This window comes from Phaenicophaeus curvirostris, chromosome Z (genome assembly GCF_032191515.1).
Source record: "Phaenicophaeus curvirostris isolate KB17595 chromosome Z, BPBGC_Pcur_1.0, whole genome shotgun sequence".
In the NCBI taxonomy this organism is placed as follows: Eukaryota; Metazoa; Chordata; class Aves; order Cuculiformes; family Cuculidae; genus Phaenicophaeus; species Phaenicophaeus curvirostris.
In genome coordinates this window covers 47612065-47630749 of record NC_091431.1, presented here as the reverse complement: position 1 = coordinate 47630749, position 18685 = coordinate 47612065, and the positions used below count along the sequence as shown (strand labels likewise).

General features: G+C 40.0%; 1 long non-coding RNA gene across 1 annotated transcript in view; it reads right to left on the bottom strand.

Moving 5' to 3' along the window:
• Window positions 1-528: 528 nt before the first annotated feature.
• LOC138733291 (uncharacterized) overlaps window positions 529-18685 on the bottom strand; it is a 31379-nt gene continuing 13222 nt past the window's right edge. The window contains exon 3 of the long non-coding RNA XR_011339400.1: window positions 529-691. This is a non-coding gene — a long non-coding RNA (uncharacterized lncRNA). The remainder of the gene's footprint in view (window positions 692-18685) is intronic.

The following is an 18685-nucleotide window of genomic DNA, read 5'->3' as shown; positions in this document are numbered from 1 at the left end:
GTTTACAAAGTTAACATGCAAAAGTAGTTTCACATGCAAAGCTGACTTCGTGTATAACCTCATGTACAAGGTATCCAAAGTCCTCCCTGTTTATCTAACTGTAATATTAATGTTGGTGTGTTGACAATATTTGCATAGAAGAATGTGTAAAAATGATAGTTTATGAAGAAAATTCAGTCATCCTGTCCTATATTCAGAGCAGTTTCCACAGTGTTATTGCCATAGAAATCTGTTTCATTTCATCTGTATTTCATTAAATCTACATTATGTTAGGGAAAATTCAGCTGGTCCACATAAGATTTCCTCATTTTAACTTGCAAAAACTATTCCATTTTTCAACTTAAACTGTTGTGTAGAGACATCATCAGTCTGTTTATTTAAGACTTATAAAAGCAATATGTAATACAATTGTTCTTAAGCAAAACAACTTTGTGTTTCCTCAGGTGTTCCAGGATCGATCACCCATGAATGCCAAGGTGCCCTTACACTGTTTGGAACAATTCAAGAATCCTGCAAAAACATTGGGAGTTTTGTGGGGTGGTTTTTGGGGCTTTTTTTTTGAGCCATATCAGTACAGAATTATAGGTTGCCAACTTAGTATGTCTGGGTGGGTTTTTCTGTGATGAAGCCATCCAGGAGTGCAGCTGAGACAGAGGAGGTACTTCCATGCATTTGATGCACTTCGACAAGCCTATTGAAAAGGAAAAAAATAAGTTGCTTTTGTGTTATATTTTCCACCATTGCCTACTCCGCCAATATCTTTGAATACCTATTAGCAGGAAGAACAAGATTTAGCCTGTTTTGCAGCAACCATCTACAGAATCTGGCAAGAAGCTTGCACAGTGGGAGTTGCCAGTGATGCATTTTTCAGTACTTGTTCCATTTGATCGAATTAATCACAACCTGTCTTTACAGAAATCAATGGGGTATTTGACTTAAACATGCACACAAGGATTACAACTTGGTTTTCCTAGATCCAGTTCAACTTTTCAAATTGTCAGAAATTCACCCATCTCCTGTATCATAATTTTTAAAGATCAGCACACAGAAAAATTGAATGATAAACACCTGCTTCAATCTTACCCTTCTCTACAGAGTAACTTACTCATAGGTAACGTGGCTTTAACAGCAAAGATCTCCCAGCATGGTTTCAAATTACAAAAACCACATCCTATGCTGTTCAGTGTTAGGCTGTCTCAACATCCACTACGTACACATTCAAGTTCAGTAGTTTCACTGTGTTTTGATAAGGCACTGTACTTGCATCTGCTCTCAGATTTAAACAGGGGAGCAACATCACACAGTGTTAGCACAATACACATGAATGGTTCCTGTTCCTTCTTTCACTTTAATTTTACCTTAGGCCATTCTTCAAGGTCTTGTTTTTCTCTCTTTAATGCTATGGTCACTGACAATGTGGCCAGTTTTTGGTTTTTTTTAGAGGATTATAAAAAGGGATAAGTCTTATTATATTTTATAGTTGAGAGCCTGCTTATCACATCTTTTCTGTTTCATGGGAAATCTCCCATGGGATGCCTTAGTGCATATTTGAGCAATGACAGTAAAGGACAACAGATATAAAAATCCAATGCCATCTTATTATCCAATACGTTTGGCATTGATTTGTGTAATTCACTTTATGCCTATTTTAGAGTAACTGTAAAAATGAAACTAATTCTCCTTGTTACACTTTGACTTCCTGAAGTTGATTTAATAAGCCTACACTTTCTATTAATTTAGAGGAATATAAGTGACATTCATTAGCTTGATACTTAACCTGCATCATTGTAATATTTGACTGTTCTTCTACTAATTTTCTGAGAAGTGAAGTGTCTTTGTCTTGCTGCAGAAATTATTTCATTAGTACGCAAAGCCCTGGTAAAAGGAGAAAACTCCACGCAAGTAATCACTGGAAACTCCAGCCTCCTGGCAACTCTGATCACCTAGATCACAATACAAAACACACTCTTGTGTCAAAACTCAGCTTTAATATTCATGCTCCACAGAAGCTAAGTTTTAAGGCCAAAAATATACCTCTGTGCAAAGCCGCAGCACAAGGTTCACAAGCCATTTACATCTTCAAAGTAACTTGAGAAGAGCCCTGGCCTTGTTGATTCTCTCTCTGCAGAGAGGAGTATGGTAAGAACCGAACAGTGTAGTAAAATGATGGTCTGACAATTACTTCCATGATTTCCTTTCTCTGTTAAATTTTTCCATGAAATTCTCAGCATTTTCTTTTAAAATCTATCTCACTCTGGCAAACTGTTTTGAAATCACTAAAAATTGTTTTATCACAATAGGATATGTATTCTATTGAAAAATTTTGTGTAAAAGTCACATTATCAAAGCAGCAGGGTGTAGTGAGGAACTAACTAACAGAACAGCACTTTCATTTACCTCCCCAGTAATAGATTTTGGCTGGTGTTCCTAGACGTGAAGAACTCCTGTCATTTGACTGTGCAAAGACAGAGGCATACAAGTTCCTTTATTTTCCAACATGGCAAAACTCATTCACTCTTCTCAAACCATTTCCTCCCAATATTAGAATTCCCTTTTCTCTGAGATTTCTGTATTCTCCTCTCTCATTTTCTTCTTTCTCATTCAATTTTCTACCCCGCAAGCTAACTCCTGTAGACATTCAGGAGTAGCTCACAATCTTCTTTTGTTTCCCAATCTTTCTTTATTAGACCTGTTATTCTCCCTATGCAAGCTCTAGTCTCACTGCTAATCTCTCCTTCCATCAGTACATCAGCTCATCTCACTCCCTTCCTGATACTTCATCAGCCAACACATGGTCTCCAGATCAAGGATCCCACCCACCATTCACACCTGTCGCTCTCAGGTTTCCTTTGCCCTTCTGTAAAGTACTCTGGGGTTGTGCATACCTCATAAAAAGAGTCACACACACACAATTGTAAATGGTCTCATTCCTAAGGGAGATACATTATAAAAGACAGAAAAACATTCAGACTGTTTCAGAAACCTTTCTACTGGGATCCAGCAGTTGTCTCCATGTAAACCTCTAGAGACACTCAGCAACAGTTTTTAGTCAATGTATATATGGGTAACTCTGTGCAATAGAGTTGTAGGTCTGCTAGATGCCATTAAAACAAGAAAAGAAACAATCCTACTAAACCTATAATTTCTTTTTTTTGGTATTCCACTGCTTCAAAAGCCAACAAATCATACTCAAGACCACTGCCTTAGTCAAACATGAGCCCATAAATGAACCACTAACCAATTCAACATAAAGATTTATTTGAACTTCAGGAGAGTTTGCTGCTTCTCAGACAGTTGCATACAATTTTCTCTTCTGCAGGAAGAACAGTTTACTTTTGCAGATCTCTCCAGAACACAGATATAGACATTTCTGTGGTGCTGATGTTTGGGCTATAAAATCAGCAAATGGTCCATTCAGTCCTTTGATGTGGATTTCAATGCCTTATCAGTTTCCACACTGTCAGCTTGCAGTGTCAGGTGTGAAATTGTTAGTCTACCAAAACATCTAGTGCCATTAAAACCAACTAACTACCATCCCATACATTGCCTGCCGTCTAGGACAGAATTCCATTGGCCACAATCGATATCGTTTAGATTTTGATTCTTATTGTGTCAAAAATTACGAAGTACTGTACGCAGACATGGGTTTGGAAGTGAGTGCTGTCAAATGAATTGCAAATAAAAAAAAAAGAAATGCATCCCCAAGTTAATTACATCTGTAAGCACATCTGTCTCTTGAGGACTTATACAGAGAGAGGTAACAGGAAGCATGTGAGACCCAGGACCTGGTGCAACATTTGCATTATAGGCCAGAAAATAAAAGAAAGGATTTGCAGAGTTGATACTAGTATTCATCACCCCTATCAATTCAGTGAGAGGGAAGGGAACAGAGAAAAACAAAAGGAAAAACAGAAACTAAACCAGAAGTACAATGAGACCTTGTTAAAAAAAAAAAAAAAAAAAGTATGTTAAGAAACCAGCATTGAATAAGAAGTAGCTCAAAATCTTTCAGAGTAACTCCCTGAGGCTGGCCATGGTGGCTTAAACATGGATTTGCAGCTGGAGAGAACGGGAAATGGGTATTATGCAACTTGGAGACGCATTACCGCAGCATGTCTGTAGGGCTGAAAGCACAATTCTTCTTGATATCAGTTCACAGCCACATCTTCCAGTTGCCAGGAGAGAGCGCTAACAGGTTTGGTCTAGTTGAAATGAGGGCGAAGACATGCTCAACCTTCCCTGCTGTAGCTGACTGTGCAACTCGGTGTGTTATGAAAAAAAATTATGACCCTGGTAAAAGATCCTAGGACAAATTCATTGCTCCCTTGTGTACCCTGCTGGCTGTTAGGCCACCCAGTAAAGCTGGGTCCAACACGGATGTGTAGGTTTTCAAATGCATACCATGTCCTGTTTGCTGCCTCTTGCAGCTCTGAGCTGAGTAGTCACCACTACTCATCAATATCCCATACAGGGATGGGAAACAGGTGCCTTGCTGTGGTTCCAGACTGCAGGACCTCTGATCAGTGCCAAAGTCCCTGAGACCCCAGCAGAGGAGTTCAGATCTGGTTGCCTCTGTGACACAGATGTTCAACAGGCAAATTAAATTTAGGGAGCAACTAACCATGTTCAGAACCTAGCTGATTTCCATTACGGGAATGAGGTGAGAACCCTCCATCTTTTGACTCCTTCAAGTATGAGTCAGAGGAAAATAACAACAAAACTAACAATAAAAAGACATCAGAGGATAATGCATAATGCTGGCTAATATAACTGAAAGTGATATCCATTTTTAATCCACTAGGTAGCATGTCATTCCAGACCTTTACATCTGAGTAGCATTCCTCCATAGCAGGAGACACCGCCTTTGGAAGTAACTGAAAAAGAGCAATGTTTTTTTCTTCCGGAAAAGCCCACTTACATTCCTGTAGGCCTTCCTTGAGTGCCACAAGAGCCCTCAAGATCACTCTGACTGGAGGAATGAAAGAAACGTTCAAGGTTTACAATAGTCCTTTCCCTCAAGAGTAGGAGATAACTTCAGATGTGGCTGCAGCTTTCAATGCATTATTAGTATAAACCACTTGGCAGCATTTTTTTCTGTGAGATAAACTTGATCTGTGAGCACAAAAGAAAGAGTAGGAAGACAGCTGGTCAGGCTGGTCACAAGAATACCTGCTGAACCCAATCAAAAGCCAGTATTTTTGCACAGGGACCTGTGAAATGTGGACATAAAACAAAGCATAAGGAGTTGTAAGTATGTGAAGAAAATGTATTTTGTTACCAATCTCAAAGAACAATTGTAATGTAAACTAGAGCAGCAGTTCAGCAACAATGCAGACTAATTAAAGACATTAAACCATGCAAGCAAACTTCTTATCAAATAAGGCAGGTATTAAAGGAGATCCTGAGGCTTTTAAGGTGCCACTGGGTTTACTGCAGAGATTTTCAGTCTGTGAATGCCTAAATGTGTCCTAGGAAGATGAACACCTTGTGCAGCAAGACTGGTCCTCCTGCCAGAAGGCTCTCTTTACTTAGCTACCTTATGCAGACCATGCAGTAATTTGTTGACTGACAGGACTGGGAAACACACACACACACACACAAAATAGGATGGAAAACATCTGGTTTAGTGCTTCAAGTCATCAAAACAGAGAATAATCACTCATACAAAAAGGGTTCAACCACCCGGCCTGTGATCTGCATACTGTATACCTCTGTTAATCTGCTGGGGGCTGGACTCAAAGAATGGGAAATCCGCGGCATGAAATTTAATGGCAGCTAGGCAGAACAGTAAAATGAACCTGATGAGAATGTCACATATTCAAAATGTTTATGTAAAAAGGTCTCTGTGCCAACTCAGGACTGACTTACTCCCAGACTCCTACAGAATGGTTTGATGTGGGGACAGGGACTAAAGGTGAAAACTGAGCTGCAACCAAGCACTGACACAGGCACCCAAATTAAGCAGGTGACACAGCAATTCTTGTTTGCCTTTTAAAAATACATCACTACCAAAAGAAACAATAAAAAACTCAACCAGATTTCTTTGTGGCATTTGCTGTGGGTTTGCCACATAAGGACTGTGGAAGTACATAAATTCAGATTATTAACCCTTCACACTGTGTGAGGACTCCCATTCACTCATTGTTCTTTGATCACAGTAAATTATCCTTCCCCTGAGTGAGAGAAAGCTGTTGCAATCTGCAATCTAATAATGTTATACCTGAAAGAGAGTTTCCACAGTAATATAGCATTGTTTAATTCAAATTGAACAGGTCATTTTCACACTCTCAGTTGATTTGCCTTAGCTTTCCTGAAAAGAAATTACTTTACAGAGTGAATAGGTCAATGCAGTAGCCTGTGCTATCAGATAAAATTTGTGATGCCTATTTCTGTGGAGGGAAAACAGACAGAGGTTAGGAGTAGAAGTGGATCACAGAGACTGGACACAGGTATGCAGCTTTCCTCCAGCCTCATGGAGAGGCCCCATGAAAAGATATGAATACCTCAGGCTCTGCTATCTCATGGCAGAACAGGCAGTCCATCTCCATGCAGACTCGGGCAGCAACACAGCTGGTACAGTGATAGGGGGTTCTGTTCAGGTCACTAGGTCAGCGTGAACTACATGAGGGCAGCTAAAGTATCGTCAGAGCCTGGGCAGATCTGTGGCACTTTGCAGCATGCTTTTTCAAAAAACAGCTCCATGACTTCACAGGGAAGTAGGGAGGGAAGAAATTACCCTAAAAATTCATTACACTAGGACTCAGTCTGTATTTTCCTTACCCTTACAGAAGTGGAGAAGTCTAGGTCAATCTACTCAAACCTAAGGATTTTTTTGGCAGCTGTAATTAAATTTACATCACTCAGCTTATACTCCTGGTCATTCAACTGTTCTTCAAGAGTAGTCATTTATTTTATGCAGCTGACATCCTCCTTTGCTTTCCTCTTTCCCCTACCCCAGATTTCTGAAAGCATCACTCTAATATAACACCCTACACACAGAGAACTTCTGTAAGCAACATTTACATAATCATCAAATGACCTAATCATCCCTTACAGACCTAAGCCTTTAACCAGACCTATAGTTCCTCCATCATCTCTTCCTTGCTAAGTAGGCCAGGCTTATCTCCAAATGTCAAGAGCCACTGTGGCTAATAAACTATTCTACCTCATTGGTCTTTTAAGAATGACTTCGAAAATCACTTAGATTCCACTTTGAAACCATATTGTCAACAAAGAAAGAAAAAAAATCAGCATGCAAAAGAATTGAAATAAGAAAGCTTCTTATCCAGTGCAGAAAGCTCATTCAGTGCAAGAAATGGGGTCCAGCATCATATCATCAGCTTCACATGCTTCACAGGGTTTTGCTCCTAAAGAATCTTGTTTTGTTATTTGTGGTTGGCCATATTCTACCTTGACAAGCATAAATACACACTTATATACACTAAACAAGGAACAGCCTTATCAGGAACAGCCTCATCCACAACAACCGGCAGAGCTTCTTTCTCTCTGAAAGCAGACATCCTTTTCTACATCTTTTCAAACCTTTCCCAGCCCCATATGTTTTTTTTTCCACCTCCCCCTTTCCAATTTCGGAAGCATGTCATGTGCTTTGATCGTCAGTCCAAAAACTCCTTTATAATCTCATTGTTATTAAGAGTAATCAGATTCTGAATGGGAAAAAATAACCAATGCATTTGTACACTTCTTTTCAAAATAATAATTCACTCACATATTGGCCACATCAAAAAGCTGCTTTCATTCAACCATACTAAAGAAAGACAAACCATTCCTTCAGTTGCAATGGTGACAATGCCTATTTATGCCTGTTTCTGTCTTTCAGCTTGAGCAAAAGCAGACTGTCATGGATTAGGGTTTCAGCTATGCTTACTAATGTTCATCAAAGATTTCCAACCAGAGACTATCTTACAAAAGAATAAGTTGAAGGAAACAAGCCACCTCTTAACTAATTTCCACAGGAGTCCAGCCAGATCATGTTGTGAGTTGACGCACATATCCTAACAAACACATTGAGAGTCATTCCAGATGCTTAATGTAAAGGCCTTTAACAGATATTAAGAGCATTCGCATTCATTTTTTTCTATTTTTAATTATCTACACATCAGGTTCTTCTCTATTGATTATCTTCTGTTGACTGGGAGGAGCATTGCTGTGTCAGATATTATGGAGAAATAAAAATAGCTCATCTCCTCTACAAAATAAAGTAAGTGGAACTAAACAAAGAATGTATGAAACTCAACAGTTTGTCTTATATTCCCATCTGTCACTCCAGTTGTTTTATGCTGGCATTATTATACTTTGTATATGCAATAATTCTTAAGGACTATGCATTATTTTCTATGCAGAGAGAAAGACTGTATAGTTTTTGTGAAGCTTAACCAGAAAGATACTACCTAAAACATACATTTACACGTAACTATAGTGTCAAAGGGAAAACACCTTGCCTACTTTCCTCCTCTTCTCCTTCCATCACTTCTTAGGTGAGAATTGACTCTTGTCACTTTTTTCCACATTTATAAAATGCAAAAGCCTGGTTTTAGATCCCTCGAGAGGGATCTAAACACTGCACACTTAGAATGTTTCTGCTGCCTGGTATAGGAAGCATCTGTGGGCAGAATAAAACAATGCTTTTTCTCCAGTCTTACTAGAACTGCACAAGTCAATACACTGTGTTAAAATCATCAGATTTATTTCATATCCTTAGTTCCCTTTCTGCAGCTGGAAGAACAAATGCTGCACTCTCAACAAGAAGAATAGACAACATATCTTCAAAATACGTGGACCGGTTTGTTAAATGTTTGAGAAAGTATTTGATGTATTTAATTGAAAAGGCATTCACCTTACTCTACTGGCTTAATGACTGAGGTGATGAGAATTTTTTAGGCAAACCTTTAGCAACCTGATTTTTTTACAGAAATAGTTTAATATCTGTGATTAAAGATGTATGTACCATCCTCTTTGACCAGCTGCTAAGGCTGGCTAATAAAGCTGTTACTGCTAATAAATGGGGTAAGCTACCTCTGGCTCTAAGCTCCAAAACCCTCTGTGGGGAAAGGGGAAGCAGTACATGACACAGCTGCTGTTTTCATTCCCAGGGCTTTGATTAGGACACAAAATGGTGCCTCTTGGAGTGGAGGAAATGGCTGTCCAGTAAGTACATGCTGAAAAACAACATACTGTGATAGAGGCTGACGGCAATGAGTGCAATACACACTGCAACAGTAGTAGCATACTACTGGTCTGTGTGCACACAGGACTTCCCTTCTACCTCCACAGGCTGATCAAGGAGAGCAGCTATCAGGATACTGAAAGTCGAGTGGTGAGTAACAAGCATTTTTGGAAGAAGATGCTTTAGAGGATTTGGAAGATAGTCCACACATTCTCAATGGCACAGAAAAGTATCTTACAGCCTGTAATACTGGACTTACTAGTGGTTTTCCACAAGCTTTGTCAGGGTAGGAATAAAAATTCTCAGTCCCTGGAGCAGCCACAACAGGAATGAGTCAGGCATTAATAGCCTTAGTTCTCCTCCTTTCCTCAGGGGAACATCAATTTGCTGCTGGCTGTGACAATCTTCTCATCTCTGTGCAGATGACCAACAGCTTGCCTGGGAATACAAGCCAGAATTTGAGCAGTGTAACTGTCATGTAGGCAGATACTGTCCTCTTGTGCAAAGACAAAAAGACGGGTCCCAGATGGAGCACAGCCAAGATTGCTTCAGGCCTTTCAATAGCAGAGCTCAACAGGACACTGGCTACTGCCAGTAAACACTAAAAAGTCTGTTCACCACCAGTTAAGTCCCTCAGGGCATCAGCATGCCTCTGAGGTGGATCTCAAGAGGAGCCAATATGGCTGAGCTAGTGCTGATTACAGAGCAGAAATCCTTTGAAGAACTAGCCATGCTTTATCCTCCATACAGCACTTCTCAAAATGCATCAAACTAGGCCCTCAGGATATTTGTACAAAGCCTGGAAGAAGGTCTTTTATCACCTCCAGCTGAGCAAGAGTCATCCCTTTTCCCTAGATAAGCAATGGTCACAATGACCTAGGCACAGATCACTTCTGAGCTGGATTACTCTAATTCACTCTGTTGAAGACTGGATGCAAGCTGTGTCAAATTTCTTAATTTCTCAGGCTGTGATGAATAAATGCAGTTTCTGCTCAGTTTCATCCACTGAACCTCAGACCCTTTCAGTAGCTAGCTTACAGCTTTGCTCCTTGTGCTCTACGCAGCTAATGTGTGGTCCAAAAAAATTGTAAACACTCAATATGGCTAAGAAAACAGTTTTCAGTCCACTAACTGCCTAAAGACTTCTCTGGTGCAATGCAGCTCCATGCAGGTGTAGCAGAGCCCAAACCCACAGATGCTCAAATGAGAGCACCCTGATCTACCACAAGGCACTGCTAAAATATAGCTAAATGCAAAGTCTCAAAAGTTTTTGGGAAATCTTTAAAATTCAGAAGAAACTTCTCTGCTCTAGCAGTGCTGGGGATGTTTTATATAAATTAACAACACCTTATCCTCAGAGACTTCATAGCTTTTCCCAAAGTTTTTGTGCATTTCCTCACACAATGGCAGACACCTCTGAATCTGGAAAGGGAACTATTTTGCACAAGTGACACAAGAAGGACTTTGTAAAAAAGAGAGCCTGACTTTTTAAAAAAGAGAGCCTCGCTTTTTGAAACTCCAGGGAAGATTTTTACTGGTAGGAATATGACAGTCTGAAGTGGAGCCACAGCTCTTCTCCGTCACATCCCAGTGCTGATCTGGCAGGCAAAGGCACTCAGCATCTGACAGGACCTGCCCCTGACTAGTCCTGAGCCATTGGCCCCATGCAATGTAATTGCTGGTTTCTTTGGAACAAGTAACAGGATCTTCATAAGATGTGCAGTTTTGTAAGAGTCAGAAGCTTATTTATAAAAATCATCTCCCCTTTCCACTGTGTCAGAAGGACATCTTCCTGTTTGCGAGTATCAAACACTGCATTGTAAGGGCTTAAGACAGAGTAATACATGAGCTGAGAACGTAGGCTTAAAAGTATCGCAGATGGTTTCCAACCAGATAACTGATCTCTCTCCAAGTCCAGAAGACCAATTTGTTTTCAAACTTCACCTTTTACTTGAGGTGAGATTAAGAAGTTGCAAAAACATCTCTTTACTGTGTTAAACCCTCTTTTCTGCAAAACGTGTCACTTGTATAGCAAGTACTTGGGGTAGCTACCTGAATATATTACCTTCAATAATTTCTTTTGTTTTTAATATGCCTGACTACTTTCTCTTGTTGCCTTTAAAATTCCCATTTATGTAAGCAACCAATGGCCTTTTCAGGCTTCTTTCCTTCCTCTCTTCCCATGTCAGATGTTTTAGACATCTGTTTGTGAATGTTTTCTGCAAATTTTGGAAGTAAGATCAAAAACCTGGAGCAGCCCACAGTGTATACTACTAAATGGAGATGCTTGTTCCACACCATAATGATATGCCATAAGCAGGCAGCAAAGCTTTTTCCTGTAGCCAGGTTTTTACTTGCTTTATGTGGGGACCTCAGTGGTGTGGCTTGAATGCTCTGTGATTCTGAGGGATGGAGTTTTACTGATTTGAGGAAAAGAGAAGGATCAGAAAAGATTATGGTTGTGAGATGTTTTAAGTTGTCAGAGGGTGTTATAAGAAGTTAATTAGGCTGCTGTGCTGCAACAAGAAAGTAAAGTGTGAAATGCATCGGAGATACTTACTCCACGCACACCATCCATTGGACTTTAGTAACAATAATGCATATAAACATAGTTTCATTAAAGAGTAAGTGGACTTTCATGTACATGTCTTCCTGTACACTCATGAATACCCAAATAACAATACCTAATTTTGACAAACTGTCTGCCTACCAAATGAATTTAGCTGAAGTATAAGCAAAGCAGATCATTCTAGAGGTTGCTGAGTTGTAGTCCCTCCACAAGGATATTCACACCATAGATATGTCGTTAGCCCATTCCCAAAGGAAATTAAGAACTGCGCAGTGCTGTAACTTGGGCAGTTAGAAAGCGACTTAATGGGCTACAGCTTGAAGAGAATGGACAGACCTGTTCCCTAAACAGCTTGTATTCAGTATGCTGGCACACAGGAGAGTTCATCCCACTAGGTGTTCCTACCATTTTTATCTATTCTATATTAGACTACCTGGCATAGACACATTAGCACAACAATGTAACAATATCTTTATTCAGCTGCAGGGTGACAAATATCATCTCTCTTCCTTTCCAGAAGTAAAAAGCTCAATTATAATGAAGGCCATTCCTAGATTTCTGCTTGTTTTGACACACTCTCTGTCTATAGTCCCTTCTGTTACTGAAATCAGAAAGGATCTTTCCTGTAGAGAATCAAAACCATCTACACAGGCTGCAATTTTTCTTGACAAAGTAGGTTTTACTACTGTTGTCACTACTGCTAAGGAAAGATACCTTACTAGTCAGCCACGCTTAATTCCCTGGGCTGAAAAGGTTTTGGGTGGCTAGTAGTCTCAGCTTTACAAACAAGTTGGGTGTGGATCCTGGCTGCATAAAGATCAAAGTATTCACTAAGTAGCATCTGTTATCAATATGGGTCTTAAAGATGGTCCAACTCAGATCCAGAAAAACTGCTGTCTCTCAAATTCCTATGGTCTGTAGCTAGAGAATTGAGAACGAAGTCCCTAAACATGCAAAGAGCCAATAAGGATCTTTCTTGACAGAATTCTAAGCTGCTTTTAGGTATTCACTGCAGATTCCTAACAGGAAAAGCTGTATGATGTAGGCACCGCACTGTGCTCTCACTGACTAGAAGTGCCACTATATGAGGAAAATGCAGACACTGTGACTTGAACAGCACTAATTTGAACCACATAGTTTTGGAATACCCATAGGTCCATTTGTTCTGAAGAGGTACTTTATTACTAAATTATTTTTTCCTATCAGATAGAATTATATCACAAACAATCTGTGTGATGTAAACCTTATAAAATGGAAACTGACCAACTACAGTTTGGCTTACACTATCACTAATTGCCTGTCACTGCTTTGACATGTTTGCCATCACAAAATAGATAGCATGTCACTGTAAAAAAGGTCCATACAAAGGTCTGAAGATACATGTGTCTTTTCAAATATTTGAATATACTCATTTGCTGTCTGACTCTCCTGTGAAGTACACTAATCTGTTGTTCCATAGCTCAGCTGCTGGTACACTTAAGCAGAAAAGCACAGGTGCAGCTGTGGTTTCCTTGGCATTTTCAGGAGGACAGCAAAGAAGCAGGATGTATTACCACCTCTTTCGTTCCTTCTCCACACGGACTGCTGGTGGACTTGTTCTTAACTCTAGGCAAAGGGGAGAGAAGCCCTAATGCTCTTTGCATTTCAGTAGCATCATCTGCCAGCTCTGTACCATCCCAGTACACACATGTTCAAGGGTCACCTGTCCTGAGAATGTTATTTCTTTCAAAACAGATGGATCACAAAAGAAGGCATAAAAAAGAAGTCAGGTTTGAGAAATTAACTCTAAAGTGTCTGTTTGATAAACAGTGGTATAAAAGACACCTAAGAAACAAAGCTCTGCACGAGTCTCATGGCCTGTTTAAGATCTATCTTGGCATTGTCCTCTTCCATCATATATTTTAAATAATTTTTCCAGACATTGGTAATTTGTAACTCCTAATGCTGAAGGCTTGCAATGCATCATCTGAGAAGATGAAAATTTATAGTCAAAAGAGGAGGATAAAGGTATTTTCATAATCAGTTCCCCTTCAGTTCCCTACAACCATTGCCTTAATGAACTCCTTAATTAATACTTAAAAAATTTGGTGAAAGTTGTAATAAAGCCTAAGCTGTTTGGTTTACAGAGGTTTTAGACTCTGTTGTTACCCCTCTGCTGTTCTTTGAGGTCTGTTTGGATAGAGGGTCCCCACCAGCAACTGTTAAGTGTGAGAGCAATAGCTGCTCTCCTTCTTGTGAAGTCCTCTCTCACTTAAGGTCAAGGGAGCCCAGGATCTGGTCTGAGAAGCTAGAAGTGAACAGTTGGGAGTTAACAGGATGACATTGTTATTTTATAGCTTACCACACACAGAAACACACATGCTGTACCTTCTATCAGCTAATGTATAAGACACATTTTCCTAAAGTTCTGTAAGTGATGTATGCTGTTATCATAAGCAGCATCCAGGCTCACATTTCACTATTGCTTGTCTGAGGGTGTCCAACGCCAGTCCAGCTACCTCTCCTATAGAGCACAGGAGTAGCCTTTGGTTTTTGTTCTGCTGCCACTGGCATCCCTAATAAGTGGTCCTCCAAAAAAGAACATTTGACACAGCAATTTGAGATGAATGATGTCTACAGCACACTGCGCATAACATGCACCTCAGCATCCTCAAGAAAGTAGCCATAAATAGCATATCTACATGATGGAGTTTTAGTTACAAGTGATGGTGATGATGGATATAATAATAATAGCAATTGTTGCTGTGAGATAGGTAAGGTTTGATCCAGGAGAAAAAGTCTTTCTGAAAGTTCTGCCCTGGAAAGAAAGGTTGTGAAGTCAACTCATCTCCTTTTTTAGCTGAGATTGGCAATATTAGACACGGTATTAGACATTCATTGTAATGATAAATGTCCTGAGACTATGGGTTAAATAACATTTTTAAAATCTTGGCTTCTGCTTCCCTTTGAGATATTAAAGGGTACTGAAGTACTTGCAACCACTTGCCAAATTTTATAATGTGTCACAAACAGGTCTCTAGAATTGCATGACACAATAACACAGAAGCGGGTAGATGAAGAATGTGCTCTGTTATGGGCAAGAGCTCTCACACAAAAAAAAATCTGCAGAAAACTCTTTCAAGAAGTATGCATATAGTTGGCTAATTAGTCCAGACTGGTGGTCCTAAGACAACCTGTTCTTTATGGGTAATCCATGAGGGAAGCTAGGATTTGAACTACATGAGATCAGAATTTGATCTCCAGGATGATAAGAAAAATAAGGATTAGAGGCAACCTGTAATTTGGACTGCTTCACTGTAAATAAAATAATTCTATAACATCTAATTCTATATTTGGTAATTTTAGCCAAAAGTTACTTTTTAAATCAAAGATGTGCTCTCACACAAAAGATTGGGATTGTAGCTGTAAACTTTGTCAAAATACCTTGCAGAAAGGGGATTCAGTCCCTGCAAGCGTCCTATTACATCATCCTAAAAATCCTATTACAGTCCCATCAGGGACCCTTAAGAATGGTTTCCTCACTCTGATGTGTTCCCGGTGAGAAAAAGATTCCTCCAGTTAAGATGTACAGACTTTTCCTCAGCCAAGAATTTAGAAGTCCATCCCCTCATTCCTGTCTCCAGTATCTCCAGTTCACTCACTCCAAAAAAAGGAAGATCCTTATGGCACCACTCGATTCAGTCCCTGTGCCTAAGGATCCAGTTTTTCCTGCCCCATTTTATCTCTGAAGCTGCTCCTTAGCTCCTGGGCTGGCTCCAGCTTTCTTTGGTGAACTGAGATTTTTCTCCAACACAGCCTTCAAATGTGCTGGGGGAGAGGAGTACTTCCAGCCACAAGACATCTGGGGACAGGATTTCACCCTCACAGAAAGAGACAACATATCCTGAAACAGTGCCTTGAGCCAAAGAATGCTAAAATCACAAACTATGTGTGATGAAGAGCTCTGCAGTATCTTGCTTAAAAGACTGCAATGTGTACACAAATCAGCATTTTACATGTAGTGAGCCATCTCATGTTTACCAGTGGGAGGGGTCTTCAGTATCTCAATCCATGGATATTTGAACTAGAACACAACCTGCTCAGCATGCTCTGGGCATTTCTGTCTGTATTGCAGACATGTGGAAATTCACTCAAAACAAGACAGTGAGTATGTCTCTGAGCTTGTGTTAAAACAGAACAAAGAGGCTTGTTTTGAGATTCCTCATGGTTTCTTGCTCTTAATTCTCCTTATACAGGAAATAAGAGTGTAATGAAAATGAAAGATTACCCCAATATTAATAAATATACCAAGGTACCTAGAAACAATATCCATAAGCTTATCGCTACAATTAATTATAGTGAAGGATATGACCTCTCTTCTCTCTCTTTGCTAGCACCATGCAATCTAGTCATTTGTCTGCAAAACCCGGTATGTTAAAGATTCTGAGGTTCAGTGTTACATCATACCAGAGACTCTTTACAAGGTTATGCTGACTGATAAAAGCAAATGGTGGAGTTTATTCACCTCTGAAAGGGCTGCTGTGCAATCCTATTTTATGTACTAGAATCAGCTAGAAATGGAAGCTACAGACAGAATAGTAACTTAAGAAGCTCAGTATTTAGAAAAGGAAGGAAGAAACAGCCATTAAACAAAGAATGAACATGGAGAGGAAGGGACACCTGTCAAGTGCTACCAGGAAACACACGTATCAGTGGCAATCCAATCAAGTGAGAAAGTGCTGGACATTGGGAAGGAGAAGAGAGCAACAGCATGCCCTGATAACCTATGCAATTCATGTATCTAACTGATTTACTTTTGGATGGTGCTCTGTTCCCATGCAGAGCAGACCAGAGCATGTAAGACATTGTAACCATGGGCTTACTGTATTGATAAATAATTCTTTTTCTTACTCTCCCAACTAATGGTGGGTTTCACAATCAGCATAAGCCAAAGCAGTGTGGAATGCTCACTAATGTTGCAGAAAATTTATCCCACAAAAGAAGAAAAGCTTCATTTTCACAGCAGAGCCACGTAACTGCTAATGCCAGCACAAAAGAGGCAACAGGAATGTGTGGTCTGGAAGTTAAGACTATTGTGAATTGGCACACTGCTTATGGACAGGGTCATTGTACTGTCACCCCAGGAATACTATGTAAGCAGAGAAATGCATGACTGGCTTTTGGGAAGGCATGATTTATCATTTGCCAAATGCTGCTTTATTCTAACATAATCTTCTACCTCACTCCCCCAAGAACACATGAAAATGGTGTAAAGCATAAGAAAAGAAGATTGTGTTTGTTTCTGTATAAATCATTGTCAGTTATGTAAACGTCTTCACTGGCAGGACAGGACTCATAGCCTTTGAACATTTTGTGTGTAAGGTGCTCTCCTCTGTTCTTTTCACCTGAATGAATAAGAAGGTATATGGTGTTGTTTGAACATCAGTTATGTCAGAGGTACAAATGCTACCTATGAAAATATTTTATTAGGTGGATAATTGTAGATTCATAGAATGGTTGGGGATGGAAAGGACCTTAAAGATCTTAATAATCTATCGACAACCTGATTTCAATGCTCCTGTTGTGTCAATATTTGAAATTACTAAATGCATCATATTGTCAGCACAAAGGCAGGAAAAAACTAAGTTTATTACTGTTTAAATGCTATGGCAGAGATGACAAATTTGATTACACATAAAAATGGAATATTTCAGGTGCTGCTTAACATATTTTTACTAACAGGTTCCGAAGGTATCAGAAACTTTTAACAAACAAGGTTTAGGACGAAGAAGTGATGTGCCTCACTGCAGTTAGGTTAACTGCAGATTTTTTAAACAGAAATTATAAGCAAGAAAGCTGGTTCCTAACTTAGTTAAAACACAAAAAATCATGGAATCATAGAATAACCAGGTTGGAAAAGACCCACTGGATCATCGAGTCCAACCATTCCTATCAACCCTGAACCATGTCCCTTAGCACCTTGTCCACCCGTGCCTTAAACACCTCCAGGGAAGGTGACTCAACCACCACCCTGGGTAGCCTCTGCCAGTGCCCAATGACCCTTTCTGTGAAAAATTTTTTCCTAATGTCCAGCCTGAACCTCCCCTGGCGGAGCTTGAGGCCATTCCCTCTTGTCCTGTCCCTCATCACTTGGGAGAAGAGGCCATCACCCTCCTCTCTACAACCTCCTTTCAGGTAGTTGTAGAGAGCAATGAGATCTCCCCTCAGCCTCCTCTTCTCAAGGCTAAGCAACCCCAGCTCTCTCAGCCGTTCCTCATAAGACCTGTTCTCCAGCCCCTTCACCAGCTTTGTTGCTCTTCTCTGGACTCACTCCAGAGCCTCAACATCCTTCTTGTGGTGAGGGGCCCAGAACTGAACACAGGATTCAAGGAGCGGTCTCACCAGTGCCGAGTACTTACTATGGATATATTTCTCTACATATGTACATATTCACATATACACATATATATGCAAATGGAGAGAGAATTAATCCAGTACTCAGATCTGTCATTATTACTGTAAAGATATTCTCTTAGGTAAAGACCAGAAATGAGACAAGAAGACTAAGGACTCGAGTTAGGTTGTGTTCAGCTGATGAATGTGTCATGTGCCATCTGTTCACACCATAATACAGAAGATGGTGCATTTCCCTAAGTTTTGTCACTTCTATGTAGCAAAATACCCTTGGATCACTATGGGTGAAACAACACAGCAACTAAATAATTTTGGAGATCTGTCTCAGCATTCCTAGTGGAGGATAAGCAGGAAAAAGGCACAGCTTCGCAGGCAGGTCTTTTGTCTGAAAGTGTATAGAAAGGTGCATCCAGTCCCAAGCTGTACTTATGCATTGCCTAGCCCTAGAGAAAGTTGCATATAGCTCTGTTTGTGCATAAACTCTTAAATTGGAGGCCTTTCCTAAGTGTGTAGACTCTGGTCATCTGGCCTAAGGT